This window comes from Protomyctophum bolini (genome assembly GCF_963924005.1).
Source record: "Protomyctophum bolini genome assembly, chromosome: 5".
NCBI lineage: Eukaryota > Metazoa > Chordata > Actinopteri > Myctophiformes > Myctophidae > Protomyctophum > Protomyctophum bolini.
The window spans coordinates 34,020,326-34,047,560 of record NC_137866.1 but is presented as its reverse complement, the minus strand read 5'-3'; the positions used below and the strand labels follow the sequence as shown (position 1 = coordinate 34,047,560).

Below are 27,235 nucleotides of genomic sequence, written 5' to 3'. Positions count from 1 at the left end.
AGCGTAATATATACGTCATCGTACGACGGTGTCACGCACCAAAAATAGCCAATCTACAAGCTCACACTGCGTCTGGTTGCACCGCGTTGTGAGCTTGTAGATCTGCCTTTTCGGCAACGATAGACTGAGAACTTAAGTCGCACATTGGATTATTAATTATAACTCTATGGGAGGGAGGGACTTTTGAATTTCCCAAACGTATGGGATTGGATGTATTGGATTATAAATTATGGCAACGAAGTCTTGCTGGGCAGAAAGCACCACATGCCTTGGGTGGAAGAGGACAGTTGTTCCACTGCAGCAGCTGACGGATCCTGTGTTGTTTTGACTCAGTGCAGACATGCAAATGTAAAGGTATCACATTTGGGTGAACCAATACTTCATGGCACAATCATCCGTCGCGTCTCGACCCCCTTACCACCGTGGCCCAGTCAGTTTAGAGCTTGCGGGGGCGAAAAAAACAATAAAAACAACAAAAGATAGCCTACTTTGGCAGCCCATGTGCATGCACATTTCTGTTAGGAGCAAACTACAGACTTAAATTGTCCCCCATTAGCACGTCGGCAAAAACGTTCACAAAAACGCCAATAATTTAATCCACGTTACTCGCCTGCCCCTTATTATATACTGTAGCGAGCAGCCCATGACGTCAGCTGCTGCGGCTATACCCGATAACAGGCTCGACAAGCCAAAAGCTTATCGATACTCAGGTCTCGATAAATGCCGAACGGGGTTTGTAATGGACCCGATTTTCGGGCTCCATCTCCACTAACGAGCACAGAACAAGAAAAACACATCCCTCCAAGGGATGAATGTCAACATAAACAGTGGAAATGTCAACAACAAACATTGGAACAAAACCAAAATACAGCCAGAGGGATGAGTCTTTCTGCAAGGAAACACATCAGCACAACATCTGAGCTGATGTGAGAGAAATGAGGGCTAAAATATTTATATACATATATATTTTTTAAATAGGCTAAGTCCTTTTAAAGGACCACTTCACCACTCTTCAACCCATCTTCATATAATAGGTCCTCACTAATATTCATGATCAAATTTCTACTCAGCCCGTTTCTCATAGGAGGGCTGTGGGCAGTTCAGAAACCCGTCCACCAGTGGACATCATCATTAGGCAGATTCTTTTTTTAAATATGTTTTTACATATTTCGTGAGAACGATGGCTTCCATTTTCGCATTGCAACTTTTCAGGACTAGAAAGACTGCAGTTTCTATTAGCTTGGATTCCCCACCGATGATGTCACTGGTGGACGGGTTTCTGAACTGCCCACAGTCCTCCTATGAGACACAGACTCAGTAGGAGAATATTGTGCCATTTTACCATGATTATTAGTGAGGACCTATTTGTCCTATCATATGAAGATTGTTGAAAAGTGCTGAAGTGGTCCTTTAAGGCTTACAGCACTCTAGTTCAAAGGTTTCAGTTTCAATGCATCCTCAAAATGCTCGACCTTCACTTCTCCAAACCTGATGGCCACGATGGCCTCCCCTAAGCTCTACTGAAATAAATCAAACTAATGAAAACCAAAATGTGCCCATTTCTGGCTTTTTAGAGCACAATGACGCAGCCAGAGGCTTTGACGTGTTAACATTTCCAGGTGTGCATGCAATTATAGTGTGGACAGAATGCTGAAAGCAACACATTGTAAAAGAGAGTCTGGTCTGGTCTGGTTCTATATAGCTACAGCTAGCACTAGATTAACCTTTTTCACCGGCGTCTCAGAACTGTCACAAAAGCTTTAAGCAAATATAATTGTAATTAATGTAGTATTCTTATTATTGCTGTTGAAATATATGCTTGGCAATCCTTGGCCAGCCAGGGTTTGCGGGAGTAGGAGGGAGTGTGAGTGTCATACTGTATACGCTAAAGAAGCTTTATGATGCACAAGTCTTGGAGGAGTTACGGTAATGCCTGATTTATGCTTCATTGTACGACGGTGTTGTGTGGTGGTGAACACCGCCGATGTACAAGCTGTGGGCTAGTGGCATAACACTGTTGTACGACAAAGGCTTAAAACATTAATACATAATCTGAAGGGAATCCCACTCTGTACAAATTTAACACCATAACAATGAATACTGCTGTATAACATTCTAAATGCCCCCCCCCTCCTCCTCCTATGTGAAGCATATCATATTTATAAAAAGATAAAATGTTGTGCCCCCTATAAATTACTACTAAATGGTAAGACGTGGCTGAAAAAGTACCAGAAAATATCCGATGGATATGAATGACCAAATATCAAACTGATAATTCCATCTATTGGTGATGCTTGTGATATTGCTTTTACAAGGGGGAGTGGGGGGGGGGGGGACTTTGCGATGTCAGCAGAGGTGTGATATAGAGAGTGGTCTCTTGTGTGTCAGTGGTGTAGCGTTTTAAAACCACTGGCAGCCCCACAGACACGGCGCCTGTACGATGGTGCCTTCTCCCTCACTCGACTATTTTTAGAGTGTTGGTGGAGGAGGAGGGGGGAAGCAGACTTCACATTTTCCAGCCGGCCTATCGGCTTTGACATCTCCAGCGCAACGCCGTGACAAGGAGCGAGGGAAGTGAAATCTGACTCCACACAGTGTTTCATAGGCATTTCTTCTTTCTATATGGTACTACCGAGCAGGGCGGGCTAATGAGCCTCTGTACATTTAAAATGTTCAGCTAGCCGTCGTTTGCCCACTCACGGCTTATTTTACACTTTGACATACAATGGTGTTGCATGGGCGAAAATAGCCAATATACAGCCTCAAACCTGTCGTGGCGTGCCGTGAGCCTGTAGATTCGCCATTTCTGACCATCGCCTAGGATGACTTGCCCAAAAAATAGGGACGTCAGATTGAAATTGGTTTTAACAGACTACGGAGATCAGATTTACTACAGTTGGGAGGACTAATAATAATGACACACTGGCACATTATATGGATGCAGTGTTGACTTGACAATAAGTCACAGGAGGTCTGACAGCCTTGTTCGCGAGACGGAGCAAAAGGCAGAGGGGTTTGGACTTTTGGGTTCAAGTTGCCTGGGCCTCCTTTTCGGGTTCATGATCCGGTCGGGAGCGGATGATATCACTACGTCATGTTGTAGTATTCCCCTCAAACCAATTTTTCTTAATAAAAGCTGAAGGTCACTAGACACCAAATAAACGTCTTGTTTTAACTCATATTTCTTCCATATTCAATTAAAGATCATCAACTTAGCAAGCCTATATGCAACTTAAATCAAACTTATAGCTAATTATAGCAGTTAAATTTGGCCTAGCAGCACAAAAACATAAATAACTTTTATAACAAATCTAAGCAATAAAATAAACTGTAATGCAGAAACAATTAACGCACCAGTGGCATGTTTGCAGTTAGTCTTTCAGTTCTTTCAGTTGTTCTGCTTCACTCCATGCAGTGTTCTCCACTGCTGCTGCTCTCATACTGAACAAACACTTCAGTGCCTCGCCCCAATCAGTGATTGTCACCAGGTGCTGACTCATGATCAGTTGGTCGACACCAATGATTGATGCCAATTAGGCCAATTTGGGGTTTTGACAGCACAGTTAGGGTTCAAGGGGCTCCGCCCTGTCATGTGACGTAAGGCAGGGAGGCTACTGTATAGCGGGGCAGATATATTATATAGGAGGAGGTTCTGTGCTCAGGAGGCGAGCTTGAGGACAGAGGCAGATTAGCCTAATGAGAGTGAACAAGCAGAGGACGATTGGGAGGGGAGCTACTAATTAACCCCTTGGTGAAGGGGAGCAAGGCGTGGTTAAGCTCCACACAGCTTTACAGGGCCCAGTGGATCAAGTGCACCACCCACTCACCTTTCTGGGGGCTTCTTAAGGTAACGGGAAACAAGACGCACACGCCAGCCTCAATATGAGTCGTATAGAACGAAGACAAACAATTAGGGAGAGGGAGGAGGGCGTTATTAAACCACATTATGGGAAACCACCGGTGACGTCAAATCCTAAACGTTTAGCCGACCAGCAGCAGTGAACTTTACAGGAAGCACAGATGCTGCACAGCCTTTAGCAAAGAAATATGGGCACGCGCGCACAGCCTCACACACACTATTTATAGCAATAAAGGAAAATATTACATTAGTTAGCCACAAATTCCCAGATTTTTCATCCAACAATCTAACATTTGTATTTGTCACGGTTTATTTGTACATACATGGAATGTGTCCTGTCCTGCATTTACCCTTCCTAACTATTAGGTGCATTTTGGGGCGCTATAAGACAACATCCGGAGAGCTGCTAGGGGTTAAGTGTCTTGCTCAGCGACTGGGTGGGTCAGGGAAGCAAAGCAGGCAATCATCTTCTGATGAGCAAAATTAACCCCTCTATTCACTCACCTACTGCTGCCCTATATTAGCCGTAGTCAATGTGATGAAAAATACACGAACGCACTCAAATTCAAGCCATCGCTTTCAGGATTGGGATGGATTTTTTTTAGGTCAGCCAAACAGGGATGATAGGAGGATGCTGCACACATACACTCACTCTTGAGAGGGTGGGGGCGGGGAGGGGGGGTCTTAATAATTAAAGACCTCCTGCTTCCATACCAGCTGCCCCACCCCTCGCCGTCCCTTCCCAGTTCCTTGCCTTATTGCCGTTTCTCCTGCTCCTTGGGAGTGTAAATAGCCGATCTACAAGCTCACAATGCGCTGTGACTGCTATTTTCAAAAGCCATTTGATAACTTGAAATATATTCAAGTAAATTTTGAATTCTGGCCATTTACTTGTAACAGGGTATTTCTACGTTGCAGTATTTATACTTTTACACAAGTAAAACATTTGAGTACTTTTTCCCACCACTGCGTGTGCGTCGGCTCGCTACACTGTCAGCTGACTGCCTCCACCTTAGGAAACGCAGCGGCGACTCTCTGAATGGGCGTTTCCGCTGCTGCTCTCTCTTTACCGCTCTGTATCTATGGTCAAAAAACACCTAACTGGCCTGGACCGTGGCTCAGCGGTCCTGGACCGTGGCTCAGCGGTCCAGGCACCTTGGCCTGGACCGTGGCTCAGTGGTCCAGGCACCTTGGCCTGGACCGTGGCTCAGTGGTCCAGGCACCTTGGCCTGGACCGTGGCTCAGTGGTCCAGGCACCTTGGCTGGCAGTGTGCCACGGGTTCGACTCCCGATCCCAACGGCCTTTACTGCATGTCACTCCCCCATCTCTCTCCCCATTTCCTGTCAGCCTACTGTCTGTCCCTCCATAAAAAAATAAAAGGCGAAAGCCACAACAACAAAAAAACCATTAAAAAAACACCTAACCAGAAGTAGCAACACTGACTGCATCCTTCCAAATGTTGTCATTGGTATCTACAAACACCACCACCGCTGCTGCATCTGCCGGTGGCCATAAGTACAGCAAGGCTCTGATCTAGACCACACAAATCCAAGTAGGTTACATGGGAGAAGCTGACAGGTATGCTATAATTATTAGACAAATTGGCGGATGGGGAGAGACATGCCGGGCTTTACGGTTTGGGCTTTTTTCTTTTCCCGCCTGGGTCAGATGGCCCGCATGGCAGCAACATAGTTGATCAGCAGGAGGTGCTGGCTGCGCCCGGCTCCGTGTTGCAGCCAGAGGCACACTCGCACTCTGTGTGGACCAAATTAGGTCATTCTTGCTCCCGGATTAGGCCCACTGCTTCACACTGCTGTACTTTACTGCCACTATGGAACGGACTTGATGCAATATGGCCATTCAGGATCTACTAGGTATCATAGGAGATGAAAAGTCACTATTTGTGTTGAACTATTGGGCGTACCGTAACCTGACAGCTATTGACAAACTGTAAACGTATTACGCAAATGAACATATGCACAGTACCCGGAAAATATCATCCTTTACAGTTTAAACAGAGTCCTCTTGGATTAGAATAACAAAAAAGCATTTTAAACGTGATGATGGAAGACTTTTAAGCTAAGCAAATATGGTCCTTGATGTCTAGAAGACAGATTTGTGGAAAGTCACCTTTAGAAATCAAATATGGAGGTGGTGGCCTACTTTTAACTTTAGCATGAGTTACTGGCCATAAATCATAGCCCGCAATGGATTCTACACAGGTTGAGGTTGGCAGTTATAAATTATTGGTGGTGAAAATTAGACCATATACATATTCAATCATGCAGTGTAAGTCAAGAATGTTTTTCTGGTAATTTTACACCATGAATGATCAGCTAATTAAGCATCAATATACCAGTGTACTGTACAGTATTTAAAATAGCCCTGCACAAATCTCTGCACACTTTAATGGCTTTACAAGCACTATTTTTGTAATGCGAGCGAAAATCTGACTAAATCTGACTAGATGTATCGAGGGCACGGTGGCAAATTCGGCAGTGCTGTCGCCTCACAGCTAGAAGGTCCTGGGTTCGATTCCCGCTGGTGATGCTGTGGGTGCTGGCGGCGTGTTCTCTCCTCCGTGTCATCAGTGCACATATCCAAGGCGGGGTTGGCGAAAGGGCCTTTATTATGTGGAATTTTCATGTTCTCCCTGTGTCCCCAAGGGTAGGTATCCTCACAAAAAACATGCAGTAATACTGGTCTCTAAATACCTCCCCCTGGCCAGCCTAATGGAGGAGAAAGGAACTGGTCGGAATAACTTGTTCCTTCCACGCACTACGTGGAAGGGGAAATTCCCCCCTGTCAGGTGAAAAGAAGCAGCTTGGACTCCTCATGTATAGAAGGAAGCATGAGGTCAGTCTGCTGCCCCCCCCCCCCCTCCCCTACCAGGAAAAAGCTCCCGTTAAGTTGCACAATTAAGAACAGGGGACACCTGTCTTTGTTTATGTACCGGTACAACAAACACGTGAAAGTCTACCATATGTCACATTGCTAGGAAGAGAAAGAAGCACACCACATGTATGTATAGACAGTAGACACACTGCGGCAAGCCATGACAGCGGAGCCAACAACACTGTAGAGCACATGAGAAAGACCCTGATGCTAGACAGGAGGGTGTGGAGGAGCTAGGGCAGCGCTTCAGGAGTCCCGAGTTGGTGTTGGCTATAGTCCGCACTGTAACCACTACTGCATCATTTCACATGCAGCATTGCAGAATAAGCCTGCCATTTGAAAATACACGCTCAAGTGATCATTTTGCTGATGCACAATTACTCCCCCCCCCGCCGCCAGAATGCATTGCAGCATTATACAATGGGGCTGGTCAGCACACTGAAGAATTCTATAGTTCTAAGAAAACTGTCTCAGTGGTCTGCTTGATAACCATTTTGATAACAGGAGAGGGTGGTCGTGTTGTAAAATCTGTTCAGTGAAAACATGGCAGATTGTGGCAGCTTGTTTGCCTCCAAATGGCCCAGGGTGGGGCTTCACTTCCAGGCTTCTGTTGCAGTAGGACGGAGGGCTTTTTACAACAGCACTCAACCATCCCCTCTCTTCTGCTCCTACATCCATCCATGGTGGTACGGGATTCAATATTTACAAGGCATCAGTCGCCCCTCCCCCCTCTTCTCACTCAGCCGCAGGCCTGGGGTCACTCCCCCATGAACCCCACCTCCAGCACAGACATGCACTCAGGACTTCAGACATGCACTCAGGACTTCATTCAATCATTTATGTTAAAGTTTTATTTATTTTTTATTTATTTTTGCATTTGGCAAAATAATCAAATAAATTCTGGTCAGTGGTTTTCAACCTTTTCAGGCCGTGACCCCTAAAATAATCATAAGGAGTGGGGACCCTAACAAGCACATGGAATTGTAGGTATTACATTTAGTTTGACTAATTTCTACAGATAGATATTGTGATTTCATAATGTATTAATATCACTATAACTCTTGTCAATTGTCAATGACATTGAGTAAAACTAATTTAGTGAAAATTCTAATTCTTTAGAACAATCCTCAAAACGATCAAATATGAAAATTATTAGATTGCGGTTTAGAGTGACACAGAAATACTGTGTGTGTGTGTGTGTGTGTGTGTGTGTGTGTGTGTGTGTGTGTGTGTGTGTGTGTGTGTTTGTGTGTGTGTGTGTGTGTGTGTGTGTGTGTGCGTGTGTGTGTGTGTAAGCAAGAGAGAGATAAATCTGCAGCAGGACGTCAGTAAACTGTGGCAATGAGAGGCTGAGAGCTGCTCTCTGCGTAGCATCGCATTACAAAAAGTAACTGATGGACATTGTAAACATTCTTAGTGTAAGAGCCATATGATGTCTAGTAGTAGTGTTGTAGACTCATTTGATGATGTCACCACAGGGCGTGGGGTAGACCCAGGTTGCTTGGGTATTTAATGGGCCCCAATCAAGCAGCAGGTGTTGCGGATTGGCAGAGGCACAATGTTTTTCAACTGTGTTTCTTTGAGCTGTATATGTATCGTGAACAATTTATTTATGTAGTATTTATTGTATGCTGAGGTGACAGATCAGCTAATAAATATCTCAGTTTGTGAACTCAATGGAAAAGTTTGGACTTTCAGTTTATTTGGGCACACGTCTGAACATCCTCCTTGCCGTCAGCCAACCACAGTGTTCAAGCATAGGGCTTGGACACTACACTTAGGTTGTAGATCTGTTTGTTCTTTGTTTTTGTTGAGTGGTGCAACCACTCCTATAGACAGCAGCTATGCGTGTCCCTGGCTGGCTGTGTCCGAGCACGAAAATAGCTTTGCTTGGTGACAGTGTCATTTGGGGTGTGACAGTACACTGAGTACAGTAGAGTAGAGGGACCCCCTTCCCCCACACAGTAACTCTGTCATTCCTCAACCTTTTCGGACGCGGGGCGGCTCGCCGGAACTGGGCCGGCACCCTGGGCACGTTCCCATGGGTCTGGAACTTCCGGGGACCCCCATACCACCACTCACTTCACACGGGTATTTTACATGTGACTAATAAGCTTATGACAGTACCACACTCGTTTTAAAGTATGGTGTGTTAATTCTTCAGGACATAGCAGCAGCCATAAACCTTTTAAAGTATGGTTTGTTAATTCTTCAGGACATAGCAGCAGCCATAAACCTTTGCCAATGCCATCATCATAAAAACGATGTTCCAATTAATATTTACCTTGATATTACAGTTGACTGAACGTCCTTCACTGGCATCATCATGTATATTGAAGAGATTGAGCAACACAGATCCAGCTAACCTACTGTGACTTTGTATTTACGTGGAATGCAACGTTAAATTTGAAAGCTCCAAATGAAACATGCACGGCAGTTTGGGAAAGAGTGTAGAAAAGAGTGTACCAAGAGCATGACCTCGTTCACATACTATACCACTCATAATACATTAAACACACACACACACACACACACACACACACACACACACACACACACACACACACACACACACAAAGAGCACATGCATGCAGGTTGAGCTGTATATAAAAGCAAATAACCTACATAACAGTATAACAGTGTGTGTGTGGCACGCGCGCACACACACACACACACACACACACACACACACACACACACACACACACACACACACACACACACACACACACACACACACACACACACACACACACACACACACACACACACACACACACACACAGGGTGGGGGTGTGTGGGAGTGCTCCAATGTGGTCTACCCTACTAATGCAAGAATAGAAGAGCAACTGGATAGACTGTGTGTGTGTGTGTGTGTGTGTGTGTGTGTGTGTGTGTGTGGCTGGTATCTAAGGGGAGCTAAGTGCTGCGGGGAAGTGATGCATGGTGAATGCAGCTGAAACACAACCAGGTCACAAAGAGGGCCGGGACAAGGGGGGGGGGGGGTCGTCCAGTAAGAGGAGAACCTTCAAGAAGTCGCTTATGGCCATTTCTTAAAAGCCTCTACCCTATCCGACTCACTTTGTGTGTGTGTGTGTGTGTGTGTGAGAGAGAGAGAGAGAGAGAGAGAGAGAGAGAGAGAGAGAGAGAGAGAGAGAGAGAGAGAGAGAGAGAGAGAGAGAGAGAGAGAGAGAGAGAGAGAGAGAGAAAAAAGATAGAGATAAACACACACACACACACACACACACACACACACACACTATGGCACAATGCATCTTGGCCTGAGGATGAGGGGGGAGAGAGAGAGAGAGAGAGTGAGAGAGAGAGAGAGAACCGCGGTGAGAACAGAGAATGGGGTGGAGAGGACATGATGTGTAGTTAGTTATGGCAGAACAAACCAATTCAGACACGACCCAGACATGGGAGGAAGCGCTTGTTGTGCTTCATGCTCATCTTGGACATGGACATCATGGACATGATGCGTGCACGCAATATTAGACACGCCGAGACACACAGGCTTGTGTCTCTGTGTACATTACAATTTAGGTCAGGGACGTGCACACATAGACATCAAAGGGGGCTTTAGCCCCTTCCCTTTTACCCGTCTGTAAAACAACTGCCCTTTCCACCACGAATGCAGCATTTACTATGGTGGAAGAAATGCAAAATGCCCTCCTCTCCTTTCCATGCCACACCGGAAGGCAGCATTCAGGAGAATTGTCAATGTACATTTTGGTTGGTTGAAGACCAAGTGTTCTGCAGACTGCGGCATTCTGGATCGTTTGGAGAGGCTTAGGTGCACAAACACATGCCGGGAGGCCAGTAAGGAGAGAGTTACAATAGTCCAAGTTTTGATCATATGACTTGTCTGGATAAGGAGCTGGGCTGACTCCTAGGTGAGGAAGGGTCTGATCCTTCGATCATGACAGCATCTGCAACACAGCCCTGACCTGGCTACAGCACATGTTCTGATTGACATAGGTCTATTCAGCTACTTACCTAATATGCATTATGTGGATTCCAAACCCCATTAATCTGAATACACTAGCTTTTCAATTCGCCCATATTGCTCTGATTTAGTTTTGTACTCACTGAAATTTACAAGCATAATAGCATATAATAATAAAATGTGTTACTTCTCATACAATCAAAACAGAATTCATTCTGACTTCATTTGGACACAGAAGATTGTCTAAAATGAAAGTAAACAGTCTGGCTCTGCAGAATTGAAAGTAGATTTGGATAAAAAATCCTGGGGCTAAAATGACTTGACACATATCTACGTATATGATGTGGTTCCTGCCAGTGTTGAACAATTCAATTGGCATGAAAATGTTTTTTTATTTCTGCCCTTGTCCTAAATAGTCTCCCAGACAGTCCCAGAGGGCATCACGGTAAGGCAGGCTACTGCTATGTATAAATACTAGAATTTCGCCGGCCTTCGGCCGGCGAATCCTAGTTACATTGCAGCACAATATGGGAAGAAGGAAATTGCGAGTTGACAGACTCCACTTCATGTTTCAGCTGTGTTTTTAAACTCAGTAGTGTGCCCTGCACATGTAGTAACGGATGGGTTATAAATTATTATAATAACAGAAAGTGTTTTTTATTTCTCATAAATACGCAAACATGGTGAAACAACTACAGTCACAGAGAGCAGTGGCAAGGTAGCTGCTGCCTGCTAACGATGCAAACAACAGCCTTGCCTGTCGTGTGTGTGTGTGTGTGTGTGGGGGGGGGATAGCACTAATTTTCGACATTTTACTGTGTCATAAATATTTACATCTGTAGCCTATATTGTGATTACATTTGACCGTACATTTGACTCTTGTGTTATATTCTTGTGAAATATTCAGTAAAGTATTGTGGTGAAATATTCACCCCAAGTTGATAAGATATGCAGAGAATATAATACCAAGAAGCCCCAGTTTGAAATGCATTAGGCCACAGACCCCCATTTGATACCATTTGCTCTCTGGGAAAATCAGGGTCCATTTGGTTCCATTTGTATGCTCTTGGAGTATGATGACTGTGCTAACAGTATTATCATCAAATATGTCTCAGTTTGAAGATTCAAAAAAACATATTTCATATGTGTGAGCTTGTAAAGTCGAACGTTCAACCTAGAGACAGTGTTGCCAAGTCTGATCATTATAAGCTACTTTGGACTTGTTTATCTATTGGTAGTCCTTGACATGGAAATGTTTGAGTTCCACTGCTCTGAAACAACATTAGACAACAAAGTGTGACAGTCAACACTATAATTGATTATTTTAAGACTAATTTCCGGACCATTTCTGATTTACCTACTTTGAACTGGCCTATTAACATTTTTATAGACCTGGTTGCTTGTTTCACTCTCACATCCACGATATGTGGCAACCCTGGTCCCTGGTTTGTTTTGCGTGTGGATGTTGTTTTGTGTTGCTTTAGCATCTTTAGCACAGTATCTATCACAGGGTGCAGCAGCTGCTGCTGTCATGAAAACGCAAGTTTCTGTCCCAGAAGCTCACGTTAGGTCTGCGCACACTGTACGTTGCTATGGCAAGCTGTCATCAAATGCTGCTAACGTTGTGGTCAGCACTGTTAGCATGTGTGCTATCAGGCAAAAGCTGAGATAGATATAAAACTACTGGCCAAAATGTCATACAAAACACAACCCCTCAAATCGGAATGTGATTGTGACCTACAGACCATCATGATTTGCTTGCTGGACCTATAAATAATTTATTTGCATTAAATTGCCACTCGCCTTAGCCTGCATGGCTATTCCTGTGTGTCTCTGTGTGTGTGTGTGTGTGTGTATGTGTGTGTGTGTGTGCGCGTGTGCGCAAGACAGACGTGCGTGTGTGTGCAGGCTGAGAGCTGCTGACTGTGATTGACGTGTGAGCTGGATAAATCAGTGAGAGTTGGAAAAAGCGCACGCAGAGCCAACTCGCAGGCAGTGCCTCAGGCCAGATGCCTGAGAATCGGCACAGGATTCTCTGGGTCACCAGTGTTGGTGTGACACACACGGCTTCCACATTTAGCTTCATACTGGGTGAAAGTGGCGTTCCAAAAATTATTTTTCCCCTCGGAATTCTTATTCACAATGAGATGGAGTTGAGGTGTTTGTGTTTGCTTGCTGGAGCTATAATTAATGTATTTGCATTAAATGTCCACTCGCGCATCGAAGTAAAAAGCAAGATGGCCGATTGTGAGAGTGAAAAGTAGCTGTGGGGGCGGGCCTGGAGGGCCTATGAGAACACGGAGAAGTGTTGCCAGGTTTGCGAATTGTAAGCGAGTTGTAGTGTGTGTAAATAGCGTGGTTGTGGCCTTGTTTCTGCCCGTTTCTGCCCCTGTTGGGGCAACAGAACATGTCGACCAGTTTTGTTAACCGCTTTTGGTCAGGTGACCAACTCCACAAATGTTAAATTAGATACTCTCCGGCCTAGTGCACTCATTGGGCAAAAACCTTGCACAGACCTTGCACACAGCCTCTCTCCCTCTCAATATTGTACCCATGTTTTAGAGCTGAAATAGTATTTGGTAAAAATAAGTCCAATATGTACATTTTGCTCAATATCATGCACAATTTACTATTTACAAAGCTCCTATTGTGGGCTAGTAATATTACCCCATATCCAATCCCTTGATTTACACCTCTACTTATCTCACTCTAGTCATTGAAATGTATATTAAAATCAGAAGTGGATATTCAAATCAAGTTCACCAAAAGCCAAGTAGAAAAAGGCCACTGAAGCCAATACCCTCTCCATCTAAAACTCTAAAACAAAAAATGGATTAACTTTTTTATAACCTTTATATTTATTAGGTTTCTTTTTTTTTAAATATATTTTTATCCCACGATTTTGTAACCCATTTTTCACCCCTGTGTCAATCATCTAATGTGATCCTGGGCTCTACACACCCTCCACCAACCTAGTCCCCCATATGGGGGACATGGGGAGAGCAACAGACTTGAACTCATGCTTCCTTCATGCCTGAGTGTCCAAGTTGCTCCTTTACACCTGACAGGGTGGAGTTTCCCTGGTTGGACGTACGTAGCGCGTAGAAGGAACACGTTCCAACCAGTTCCTTTAGCTCCATCAGGCGCCCCGGCTGGCCATATTTATTAGGTTTCAGTTGAAATAATAATATTGGAAATACTGTTCAAATGTCTGTGCTTCTATTGAAAAGAAAAACATCCATTGGCCATTCATTCATTCATAAAACCATTCACGGCGATCTCTTTTCATCTGACCACATAATCACAATACAAACACCGGCACTAAAGATAGAGCAAGCATGCCAACAAAAGGCCCCAAATAAAACATGCTACACTAGATATATACTTTGAATCCATGCGACGTCACAGCACAGCCATTGAAATGGATGAGGAAGGAATCTCTGTGCTGCGAGGAGAGTGAGCCAGGACTGGCCATTTAAAGGCCAGCCTCTTGCTCCATGCACATTCAACATAAAAAACCTTTCCACACCAGTGGACCCGGGTCCAGGGGCTGTGTGTTCCAGGCCAAGAGACCTTGCATTTTCCTGGACAATGGGAGCAAACAACCTGAAAGCTAAAAGGAAAAGTAATGCACTGTCGACAGGGAAGAAAAGCAGGAGTTACTGCACTCCTGTAATTCAATTAGAGGATTAATTAAATGGAGCAGCCTAGTGTTAACCCATTAAGACCTGCGGTCGTGATTCTACAAAGGTCTTCTAAATCCTGACAGTTTTCTGAAACACCTATGGTTCTCAAACTATTTCATGTCAATTGTTCCAGGGACCCCCCAGAAGCAAAGTTAAGTTAATAGTTAAAAACGTTCACTGTGAGAGTGAAAGAATATATATTCAAACGCTACGAGCTTGTAGATCTGCTAAAAATATTGAAAATGTGTGCAAAACTGCAATTTTGCACACATTTTCAAGATTTTTAGCAGATCTACAAGCTCGTAGCGTGGTGATCTGCAATTTTTCAACAGCTAAAGTTTAAAATAATGGTTAAAGTGGTTAAAAGCTAAGGTGATACAGATGCATCCTCAGGTCTAAATCGGTTAAACCCATGGCTGTGTCTCTCCAAACAGTATAGTGGGCTATATTAACTTTCTGTATTTTTTGTTGTTTTGCCCTTCACTAAAAAATGTGCTGCATAATTTAGTCAACGGTAAAATATTAACATGCCATCTGCATGCTAAGCAAGTTCTTCTTAAAGCCCTAACCACACCAAAGGGTGACTCCTTGGGTCCAAACGGTTGCAAGGAGTTAACGCTAAAACCGTCTCCACCCTTTGGTGTGGTTTGGATTCCATTGAATTCCATGCGATGAATCACTAGGGTCAATGTGGGTCAACGTGGAACAAGACATATCACACCGCAGGGACAACGCTAAAACCGTCTTGACCCTTTGGTGTGGTTAGGGCTTAAGACCTGGCTGGAAAGCCTGTGTAGCCTATACGTTGTTATACCTTTCAATCTGGGAAAGGATCTGTCATTTTAGTTTTTGTCAGGTGAAACCTGACATACAACAGGCTCGTTTCTATTAGCGACCTAGTCAAGATTGACTGCCCTCTAAGCCAATGGGAGTCTGACCCCATACTGCCTAAGCCAATGGGAGTCTGAACCACTCGTGTAGCCAATCGCGTAGTAGCAATCTAGTCATGATTGGCTGGAGCGGAGCGGCTGACAACAAGCGGCTAATTTTATGAGCCAACTGTAGAGCAGGAAAGCCATAAGAAAACACCGTGACAAGAAAAGAACGTTGCAAACGAACGAAAACAACGGCCGCGAGGTTGTGACAAAGAAAAAGAGGCACAACGGAGACAGTGCTTATTTCACCTGCCAAATATGACTATGTCATCATTTCTTGTTTCTATAGATCTAGAAAATTATAGAATTATTAGTGGACAAGACAAGACCCAGTGGACGGCCTAAAAAATTACCTGGCAGACGACCGTGTTGGCTGACATGAAAGCGCTCGGCATCAACCATGAGATGGCCATGGACCGTTCCTGGTGGAAGAAAACCATATCGAGAATCCAGTCCAACCCAGTGGTGCCTGGAAAGCGAACAATTTTCTGACAATTATAGCCATTATTCTGAGATAATTAGCATGTCACATTAAACAAAAAGCTGGGCTGTCTAAATATCACAAGGCTGCATACACCCCTTTGCCTGCACAGCGTTAGGGTCATGCCATGACAGATTAGGCCAAATCTTAAAAGCTTTGTCAGTTAAGAACAGTCAAATGGCTTCAATGACTAGTTCATGCCAAGTTAAGACCCCTGCAGTCTCAGCAGTGTTCCTGAGCAGGAGACTTCAACCCAACAGGTTCAACAAGCTAGCACCTCGTTGGCCAAAGTACTCCCAGTGTGTAGAATAAGATGGGTGCATGTGTGTTTTTATGTATTTTTGTCACATATGTCAAACGGATTGTTCTATGCTTGGGGTATCTGCACAACCAGCTTTTTCATACAGGAGTATGATGAAAACAACAACAACAGAAGTCAGAATGGCCTGCAGTCAAACACATGATTTTATTTAAAAAACAAAATACACTCCTTATAATACATTAAACTTGCCCCTCCCCCTGCTTTAGCTCTCCTAGCTTTCAAAGAGAGGAACAAGTGTGTGTGAATTGTCACATGACGGCCTGCCAGCGTGCGCTTGTTTTACTCAAGTTACTGTGGCTCTTCTGGCTTTACAGAGGAAGAGGAAATGGGGAAAAGGAGGGGGGTGCTGAATTAGGAAGCCTGTCCCGTCAGCTCGGGATTCAGGTTTGGTCACATTTTCCCTGTGGCTGTCGGATTTAAGGGCCAGAATGTAAATAAAGAGTGTGAGCTAGCTTGTATTCAAAGCAGAGTAGACTCTCATGCAGAGTATTATTATTCAGGGCTTGTGGCGTGCCTGTACGGCACTGACACCACCAGAGTTGTGTGCTGGTCACTAAGTGGCCCCGTCGCCAATCACTTTGACTATACAAAACAATGTCCCTCGACCTTATGGTCAGTGGCGGCAAGCTGTTGACACAGCAGAAGCTGCAGTCAAACTAGCTGGTGGAACGTGACCTAAAGCAACAAAACCGCTCTTGACAACACCACACACTTCACACAGTGGGAAACCTTTGCGTGGCCCGTGTATGGATAGTTCCGTCGTGAATCGTGATCCAAGAAATCATTGTACAACAACATATGGTTGAAGAGAGTCATAGGCCAAAATGCAAATCGGCCTGGTTTTTAGGCCGCCAACTGGTCCAACGTGGTGTCCAAGTTTAACTGTACACAGAGTGGCAGACAGATGGAATACACAAACACACACACACACACACACACACACACAGATATGGGACAAAAACATAACATTGTCTTCGCCTCACAGCCTGTTGGCCTGGCGAAGACAACAACAGACATCATACAACCCCATTAACATCTGTTGTGCTGGAGGTAGTTCGAGGTCTGATTCGCAGTTCTAGTCCCAAACTGTCCTTTAACCAGACACTGAAGCCCAACTGCTCCCAAGGCGCTGTTCAATACTTGCCCACCACACCAAATAGTTAGGATGGGTTAAACGTAGCAGATGAGATGTACAGTAATATACCGTACTTTACTTCTAGTCAACTCAACTGTAATGTAAACACAAACCAAGAATGACTCCAACACAGCCCTCCTATCTGCAGGAGACAACCTGACATAAGACGAGAGGAGATTGTGGCAGGGGAGAATATCTGGTCACATGGACCCACACACTAATAATAAACTAATGCAGTGAAGATGTGCTTGTTTGTGTTCATCAAATATACTTAGGCCTTGGGGGGGGGGGGGGGGGGGGGGGGGGGGGGGGGGTGTCAGGCACAGGCTCCGACACCCCTCTCCTGCAGTGCAACGGGTAGGGGTTGTTCAATAACATCAATAACACAGGAGCATCCACGGTAAGCCTTCAACTGGCACTTGGGGTTTAAAAATAAAAAGTAGGCCTGCCCTGCGCTGGCGATAACAATGTCCCATATGGAATGGGGAGTGCTGGAAGAGTGCAAGTGTGTGTCTGAGAGAGAAAGAGTGTGCATGTGACAGAGTGTATGAGAGAGAGAGTGGGTGCGTGCATGTGTGCGCGTGTGAGGGAGCGCGCGTGCGTGTGAAAGACAATGGCAATCAGTGACACAGTGAGCAGGGTTTGAGATAGGAAACAAATACTGTAAATACAACCAGACCAATCATAAGCCCCACTGAAGAACAGGCACATAGAGATCACCGAACAGCTGATGTTTTGAGCCTCGACTAATTGCATATTCCACTGGGTGTACTAACAAGGAAAAGCCAGGGAAAGGTCTGATCAAAGCTACTCTTTACTGAAGCCAGAATAGCATTCGATCGTTGTTGATTGTCAACATACAACACACCTGGGAGGGTTGAAAAAGATGTCAAACGAACAAGCCTGGTAATAAAATAGGCAATGGATTTAGACCACAGTCCACTAGTGCTCCACTGACAATCCCAAGAGACCAAAGTAGTGGAAGCCACAACGGAGCCGCTGCCACTAATGGTCCATTTAGGTTAAGAGAAATAATAAGGCTAGCTGATGAACTCAACCATTGCGGTGAAGTGAGCTCTTATTCTCTCTTTTAGAGCGTGTTCCAACTAGCCTTGCGAGCAAGTGCCCTGGCTGTACTGGCAACTGAGTGAGTGTGTGCCCTGGGTGAGTCGTTTCCGAATCTTGTACGGAGATGATGGAATGAGAAACAAGGACAGACGCAGCAGGAGAGGCATATGGCAGGAAAGTTGTCAATGTAAGCCATTTGTTGGGAAATCTCACACACAAATACAACAGAAAGTGAAAGTGGTGGTGGTCCATTTATGACCACAAGTGAAAACCAGTGATCTCAGGTCCAGGGTCAGGCATGACTGCCATATTGGCCTATCACTACCATCATGGCACTTGCGGCCTGTAATTACGATAATAGGAATTCAATTCATAATTCAATATAGCAGGAACGCGCTGTGATTGGCTAGTAGCCACGTTGAGTGGCATTTGGCAAACGCTCTCGCCAGAACATGACTTATTATTCTCTGCCTATCGGGTCGCAACTCGGCTAAGCGAACTTTGCAACGTTCGACACGGCAACTCACTCGCTCGGTGGTGTCTCGCGTGGCTCAAGTTCGCTTGAGACGGCGGGCCTCCGTCGCGGCCTAGTCCATACAGCATATATTTAGGTCTAATCCACAGTTGTTGGCGGCAAGAGGCACTTCCACATTGGCCACAGAAGTGGAGTGTGGTTATAAGTACAACCTGTGTAGGATTCAGAATGTCGCATCTGAGCAAGACCAATGCTCATCATAACCAACTGAGCAGCCATCAGCCGGGTGAAGCTGAAGCTCAATTTCCCAAGCAGGTTTAACAAAGGTCTCCCTTCTCTGTGCATTAGAAATTGAATCTGTGCGACTTCAAATGATAATTGGGAGCATTTATAGTTAGTTAGTTAGTTATGTGCAGATTATAGTTGTGTGACCAAAACTGGACGATGTTCCAATTATAGTAACCAAATGGGCCATGAAAGTCAGTGAACAAAGAAAAACAATAGTTGATGTTTGATGTCTCAGTGAAGAGAGGGATGGAAGAGGAACAGACATCCATCCTACATGTTAAATCCTGCCCCTAGGTTATTGCATGAAGCCCTTATGGTGACCTAATATGCATTACTCTCATCATTTGCCCATACAGTTATCGTGTCATTTTTGTATCAATAAAGAATTCTATTACATATGGAGCTACCTTTTTATTTATTTTTATTGAGAGCACCACTGATAAAGTAAAACGTTATTTTAAGCCCTGCAATGTCCTTCAGCTATGGCTTTCAGAGGCTTGTATGCCAATCGTGTCATCCTGGGGAGACTCGAGCTGGTTTTTTTCTTTTTTTTGCGTCAGTTACTAGTTTAGACTACGGTACAGAGAGCCGGTGTGGCATGATGTACTTCTAATTTAGTCGATCTGCGTCCTATAAGACTATAAGTTACAAGTAAACTTAAAAATAAAACCAGTTGACTAATCATATTAATCGGAGGTTCTTTTTTGAAATTATTTGAGAGGAAATACTTCCGTTGCGTTACTACTATGACCGTGACGCTTTTCAGATGCAAGAAATCCCATGGATTACATTACACACAGAATTTTGACTAAAGGTCAAATGTATGATATAATATTATGTATGCTCCTGTGACTTAAACAATGTAAACCGTTTGGAAGAGTGTAATTCATCGAGCCTTAATTATCTCATGTTGGCTAAAGTAGTATAGCTGTAGTACAGATATAACCGTAGCTCTGCACTTCACTATGTAATGTCAGGTCAAAAGGTCAAGGTCAAAAAGACCCAATTCCTAATCTATATAAAAATTAATCGTCGACGAGTTTCATTAAACTCCCGACTGTGATTCGACCAGTCGGGGAAACAGCCCTAGCCGGAAGGGGACTTTTTTCAGTCTCCGTCACAGAATCCCCAATAGTGAAACTGTGAGACACAGACACAGTGAGACACTAAAGGGGTCCTAAAGAGGTGGGACAGTACAGTGAAAAGTAAAACACAAATGAAAAGTGGGAAGAGCCAAGCTGGGTAAAGGGTAAAAAGCGTATAGAACAACATTTCGAAAGGCAGCAGTACATATAGGGATTAAAATCACTTGAATTGTCTTGAGAAGGGGGCGTGAATTGTGCTGTAGAATATGAAATGATCTCCTTGGGACAATGCATCATGATTGTGAGCTTGTAGATCTGCTATTTTTAAGTATTTTCACCGTGTGACAACTGCAACGTGGTCATACAGAGCATAAATGAAGCCTAAGAGCTTCAAGACAGGGCCAATACCATCCTGTGTAGGCATGAGTCGCATGACATTACAAATGATACCAGCAAATGGCGAGCATATTCCCTCTTTGGCTGGTCACTCTCTCTGGCAACTGGCAAGTAAAATAATTATGAGCCAACTTCCTGCATTTTTCAAAGAAATAGCTTACAAGCTCAGGGTGCGTCACGATTGGGAGCTTGTAGATCTGCCATTTTCAGGGTGCGACATCTGATACAACGGTGCATAAATAAGCATGAGAGAGATTCAAGACAGAGGTGTCGCGGTCAACTGGATCACAAAGCCACCTACCCAAAGGGGACACGGGGAGAACATGCAAACTCAAAATTGTCACGGTGCCCCCTCATCATTTCCGTTTCTGCCTTAAAGCAATACAGCCGCTTATATTGGTTAGGTACACTGTAGGTGTGCACTCACTGCACTGTACACGCATACGTACGTGTGCATACCATCTATTCTGGATGCGTGTGTCCATACTCGTTAAGCGATACATGTTGCACTGCCACTTACAGCCAGGACCATTAAACAAACGTGTAAATTCAAAAAAGTCGAGAAGTGTATAGAATCATAGGGCTAGCCTCGGTACCAGGCTTTCATTTTCGTTGGCGCAAAAAATTAAAGCCTGGAGGAATGCATTGGCCGCTCTGGTCTGAAAGTGGGGGTCAACCCTTCCAGGTGGGCGTCGCTCCAAATTATGTGATCTAAAAATCTAAATACTGAATCAACTAATCAAGCAACACTATCCGGGGTGCCCCCAAAAGCCAGAGTAGACGAAAATACGCTTTTTATTTTAAGTGAAATATCTCGTTAAGTCATTTGTAGCCTCTTCGTGGTATGACCTGATGAAGATGTATTGACACTGAAATGTCATGTTGTTAAGTTGTTTGCTTGAGGCGCGGTGGAAACCCTTTGTTCCCAGATCCAGGATATATCCTTAACATTAAAAGTTCAACTCGCATCACCAGGGTTTTCATAGTACATACATAGGATTATATTCAGACGTGGTCTATAGACTCAAGAGATTAAAATAGGGTGCATTTTGCATCCCAAAATGCAGTTTATAGTTAAGGGATGCAATAAAACAACGACTTCTGCATCCACAGGATGCACTACTGTACTGTTTTTTATTCTAGTTTATTTTGCTAGCTTTAGTTATAATAATCATTTCTTCTTCTGTTTTCTACATGAATATAACCATATGAAATGAAATGGGAGTTAAATGCTGCAATTTGTAAAATAAATATGACTCCTAACGTCATTGAAGTGGGACTCTGTCCCTGGGACTCATCTAAAAGACCATCCCTGCATCCCGGGACTCATTACATTGAAAACCTATTTACATCACTGTAGATGCCACCTGTTCAAGCCTCGGAACTGAGATCTGAATGTTATGCCAAAAAAAAAAAACATTCAGGACAGGTAGGTATGAAGAGAGGAAGTATCTCATCAACCTGAAATTAACTGTACAGTACCATTATTGAAAACCGATGCAAATAGATCTGGGAAGTTTGGTGGAGAATACTATTCCATGAAAGGAAATGGGATACCACCTGTGAAACTTTACAATGTAGCCTACCTTTATAAACATTCAATGTTGAGAATCTCACTAACCAGTAACCAATATGAAAATGTTGGAAAACCAGACGCAGACACGCACACACACACACGCACACGCACACGCACACACACACACACACACACACACACACACACACACACACACACACACACACACACACACACACACACACACATGGACTAAGAGGCCCATCTACAAACTGAAATTTGAAAAAGCTTGCACATTTATTATGATGTAGTATGTTGTTACAAATGTGACAAACGTTATTACCTAAAGAGTATTTCATGTATTATTTATTATAATCTTTGCAGGTTGTTACTGCAAGAGTGAGGTCTAGCCAACACCAACTCTGGATTCCTGGATTGCTGCCCTCCATAATGTCCTATCCAACATCAGGTTCATGCAGTGTTGTCAGCCAAGATGTCGCGCCGCATCACGTCTACATAGGTGGTACGCTTAGTTCTTTCCCCTCCTGGCTTTGCCCTGGGTTGGCTCCCACAGAGTCAATTTACTTGCCTCAAGTTCTGGGAGCCTGACGCAGTGCCCTGCCAGCCTCATCCTTCTATCTCTGACTTTGTCCGTGACCCGTGGTACTGTAGGTCCCCATAGAAATCCACATTTCTGATGCGCCCCGTCCATGTGACACCTAGTGCCATTTGTAGCATTCTTGTGTAGACTCCAACCAGGGCTTTTTCCTGTTGTACTGTGAGGGTCCATGTCTCAGCCCCATACAGCAGTACTGACTCCACAGTAGCTATTACAGCCTTTACAGGTAAAGGCTGTAATCTTAATCTTTACAGGTAAAGTACTGTTAGTCTGTTAATGTCGTTTTCAAATGTAATAATCCTACTCCTTTTCATATCGGTATCAGTGGAGATCAAAACTAAACTCCTAACCCCACTATGGAGTCCTATGTCGGAGGTGCACCAGAGCGATATTCATCCGATAAAAAAAACGAGTTATTGAAGGCAAACACCTCGAGGGTCTATTTACAAAAAACACAAAAAATCAACTAATTTCTATGCCAACGCCCAAATCCCTCCAATGCCGGGCAGGCAGCTGTCTTCCTCGGTGTGGGAGTAAGCGGTGATGAAAAAAGGCTTTGAACGCCATCTTGTTGGATGCAGCTGCTTGGGCCCTGAATACTGGAACCCATTCATTCAAGGAGGCAGAGGACTGAGGGGGGGACACTGTGGCGACATAAATTCATCTTTGTGGACCAGCAACATAACAAGTAACTCTTTTAGTTAGGCACACGGGGGAAACTTCTGACGTGACGGAAAGATATCAGTGCGCACTACATGTGTTGGAATGTGTAACAACGTTTGTGTACTTCGTCGTAGACTGTTGCTCGTCTGAAAATAGCCGACCTACAGGCTCACATGCTCAGCAACATGCTTGTGAGCTTGTAGATCTACCATTTTCCCAAAGTTTATTTTTTCCTAACTTGAATCGGACCGATAGTGTTCCGTTGTAGCTTTCTTTCTGCGACACACGGGTGGCAGCTAAAGCTACCACCGGCGAGTTGTGGAAATATTTTCACCACTAAATAACAACTCTAAATGACTGCCCCCTTTCTGTCCTTGGCTTTTACATTTCCACTGTTGGGGTAACCTCACACCAGATTTTATTTAACTGGATGTGTTGCCTCATCAAAAAGGTGAACTGTGCCTATTATTTATTGTCTCTTGCAGGTTAGAGTTCAACGTGCTGCTGGGTTACCCTCAGTGCCCTGGCTGTTAACACCTTGCTCTGCAGGCAGACAGTTCTCAAGATAAAAAGATCGTAGAGATCCAATTAAGACATGCTTAAAATAAGAGTTTCAAATGAAAAGCTCGTCAAACGAATCCGCACACTGTTGTTAATTCTAAATGGTCTGAGCACTGGTTAACTTAAAACTAGCCCTGTGGATAACAACTATAGGAGGCTTTTGCAGGCAGTTATTATGGCAAGCAATAAATACTGTGCTGAATAAATTCAGTTATCCGTTTTTGAGAGGTTTGGGGATTGTCATAAAGCTATTTTTTTGCTGTTGTTTTTACAAATCAAGTGGAGAAAAGAAGTGGACGCAGGCTAAACCAGTATCCTTGACAAACCTATACACACTTTACAGCCCATCATCATCGCCTACTACGGTCAAAATCCAGTCTGATTCTGGGCCATGTGAGCTCACATCAGAGCTGTCTAAACAATACATACTGTATACATGGCCTATCTTGGCTGCAATGTTCGAAATCCACACCCTTAACTCAATGGGTGCAAGGCTGTCCGCTTGCCAAAAAGAACGGATCCACATTTTATAGATCTGTTTTGTTTTTTTTAACCCTGCAAAGCCCGGATATATATTTCTACTTGCAAAAAAAGAGATTTCAACCTTACTACTACTTTGTACTACTAGGACTTTGCAGAGGAAATTATGTTTAAAAAAAAAAGTTTTATGCAAATTGTATGCACATTTATAATAATTATTAAAATAATACTACTAAATTAATAATTTACATTTGGGGGATATCTTTCACAATAATAACTAGACATTCTAATGATCACAAAAATATATATATTACAGGCATTTCTTTTCAGGGTTAAAGGTTAAAAATTGGTAATAATTTCACAGAGTCCAGAGTTTTTAAGTTGTGTAAATTTCTGCCTCCTTGGGGGTATTTTGCAAATAGCATGACCAATGCCTTTGCAAGACTAAACAATGAACATCAATGATGATGTTTAGGTGAAAAAAAGAACAGAAAAATTATCTTAATATAATAATAACTATAACTATATTAATTAATTAAAATATAAATGTAGCCCTGAAGCTACGCTGGGATTTGCAGGGTTAAGGCGTTTAAATGTTGCAAAAACTACAGAGATTAAAATGGGGTGTCACAAAATGCAGTTTATAGTTAACGGATGCTATAAAACAACGACCTCTGCATCCACAGGATGCACTACTGTACTGTTTTTTTATTCTAATTTATTTTGCTAGCTTTAGTTATAATAATCATTTCTTCTTCTGTTTTCTACATGAATATAACCCCATTATAACCATATAAAATGACATGGGAGTTAAATGCTGCAATTTGTAAAAATGGCAAAATATGACTCCTATTGAAGTGGGACTCATAAAATGTCCCTGGGACTCATCTAAAAGACCACCCCTGCATCCCGGGACTCATTACATTGAAAACCTATTTACATCACTGAAACTATAGTTAAATCAGCTCCAGCAGACGTATGTGTTGGAACCTGTATGGGGCATTGGGGCAGTGGGGGGTGGTGGTTTGTTTCTGCAAGTAGCCTGCATTTTTACACTCCGTTATGATCAACTGCATGATGAGGACCCAAAGCTGTATTTGTTTCTCCCAAAGTGCAATATAGTGGAATTAATCCAGAAACTGTCTTCGTGACTGGATTATGTATAGTGTAGTATTAATCTGTTGATGCCGGCGTGCGTTGGTTTTAAGTCACCGGGGCTAAACTAAAGGCACACACAGCTAATGTTCGACCAATTAGCCAGCCAACTAACGTCAGTTACTAGCAAACCCACAGACAAAATGTTAAATTATATTATACCGATATACCATTAAAACAACCCACAGCAAGAGCCGCCGCGGTATCAACACATTCCACTCTCTGCTCCATCCCTTAAAGAGCTGTGTGTGTGTGTGTGTGTGTGTGTGTGTGTGTGTGTGTGGTGGGTGGGTGGGTGTGTGGGTGTGTGCATGGAACCCCCACATGATCGACTCAAATGACGGGTAAAGAAAGTTGTGTGCGGTTTGTTTGGTAAATAATAATACAAAGTGTGCCACGACGTGACTAAAGCCGCGGGGTTGAAGAAGATGACTGAATGAGAGGGGTGAAACAGGCACATGTTTCTTCGTACTGTATGTCTGGAGCATACATACATTAAGCATAAAGAGGCTGGCAAGTAACTAATATGAACTACTTATTATGGTACAGATAAGAACAACGTTACTCCTGGCTAACTAAAGTGATGTTTAGATTAAAGTGTTAAGTTACTTTTGGGCCCGGGGGGTTGTTATGAATGTTGATCTGCATCTCTGCAACAACTAGCAAAGCTCCTACAACACATAACAACGCGTCTCCTCCTCCACCACCCATCTGTGTACCAACACACAGACAGCAGGCTAGCAGCAAGCTAACTCAGTCTACAGTACACACACTCAACCCCACTTGTTCAACCCCCTGTTGGTCTATATGCTTTGCATCTTGCACTCACAGGAATATTACTTTTTTACATGAAAACATTTAAATTAACCCCCCCCCCCCCCAATTTATCAGCGTCTTACCCGCTTTTCCAGTCTATGAGGGTGTCCGTCGTTTGGATATCACATTAGTATCTCTCTCTTTGCTTTATCCCAGTATAACGCCACCGACCGACCGATCGAGGAGAGCAGCGGAACACTCCCCGAAACCAGCAGCTCTTCGCCCCGCCGCTGTCAGGTGAACGGACCCACTGCAGTCACTCTCACACACACCGGTGGAGACGAAGCGGCGCGCGGTGCTCAGTCAGTATAGCTACCGTGGTGCGGTGGTAGTGCCAAGAAGAAATACTAAAAAAATAAATACTAACAAAATAAACGGGTTCCTCAGTTTATGAAATAATGACCCCGGTGTGTGCGTTGTTGTCCCCCCCACCCTCCCCGGGTTCAAAACGTCACTCTTCTTTATTTCAGTCTTTAAAATAAAATAAAAAAACTAATCCTTCTTGTCTTTCTTTCTTCTTCCCCGGCGCCGTCCCTGTCCCGTCTGTTGTCCCCCCTCTTCTTCTTCTTCCAGTTGAGTTTATGTGACACTCTTCTCTTGCTCCGGCCATCAAACTGCACAGATGGGCGCGGTACTATAGTAACCCTGCTCTCAGCTCCGGGAAACCCCACGTTTTACGCCACAGCGTCATAATGCACGGCGAATTGGGGTCGCTCGCTGGAGTCAGGACTGGAGGACCACTCCAAAAAACACAGTTACAACAATTACATTTTTGTATTGTATTTTGTTGTTTATTAATGTTTTATTCCACCTTATACTGGTGTTGCAACGGATTCATATATGTTATCAC

The 27,235-nt window shown here is 43.9% G+C and overlaps 1 protein-coding gene across 1 annotated transcript in view; it reads right to left on the bottom strand.

Moving 5' to 3' along the window:
* Positions 1 to 26,908, bottom strand: part of LOC308315299 (guanine nucleotide-binding protein G(I)/G(S)/G(T) subunit beta-1-like) — a 49,247-nt gene extending 22,339 nt beyond the window's left edge. Inside the window, exon 1 of the mRNA XM_080763216.1 lies at positions 26,469 to 26,908. The gene's annotated coding sequence lies outside the window, so the exon portion shown is untranslated. The remainder of the gene's footprint in view (positions 1 to 26,468) is intronic.
* Between the last annotated feature and the right edge of the window lie 327 nt (positions 26,909 to 27,235).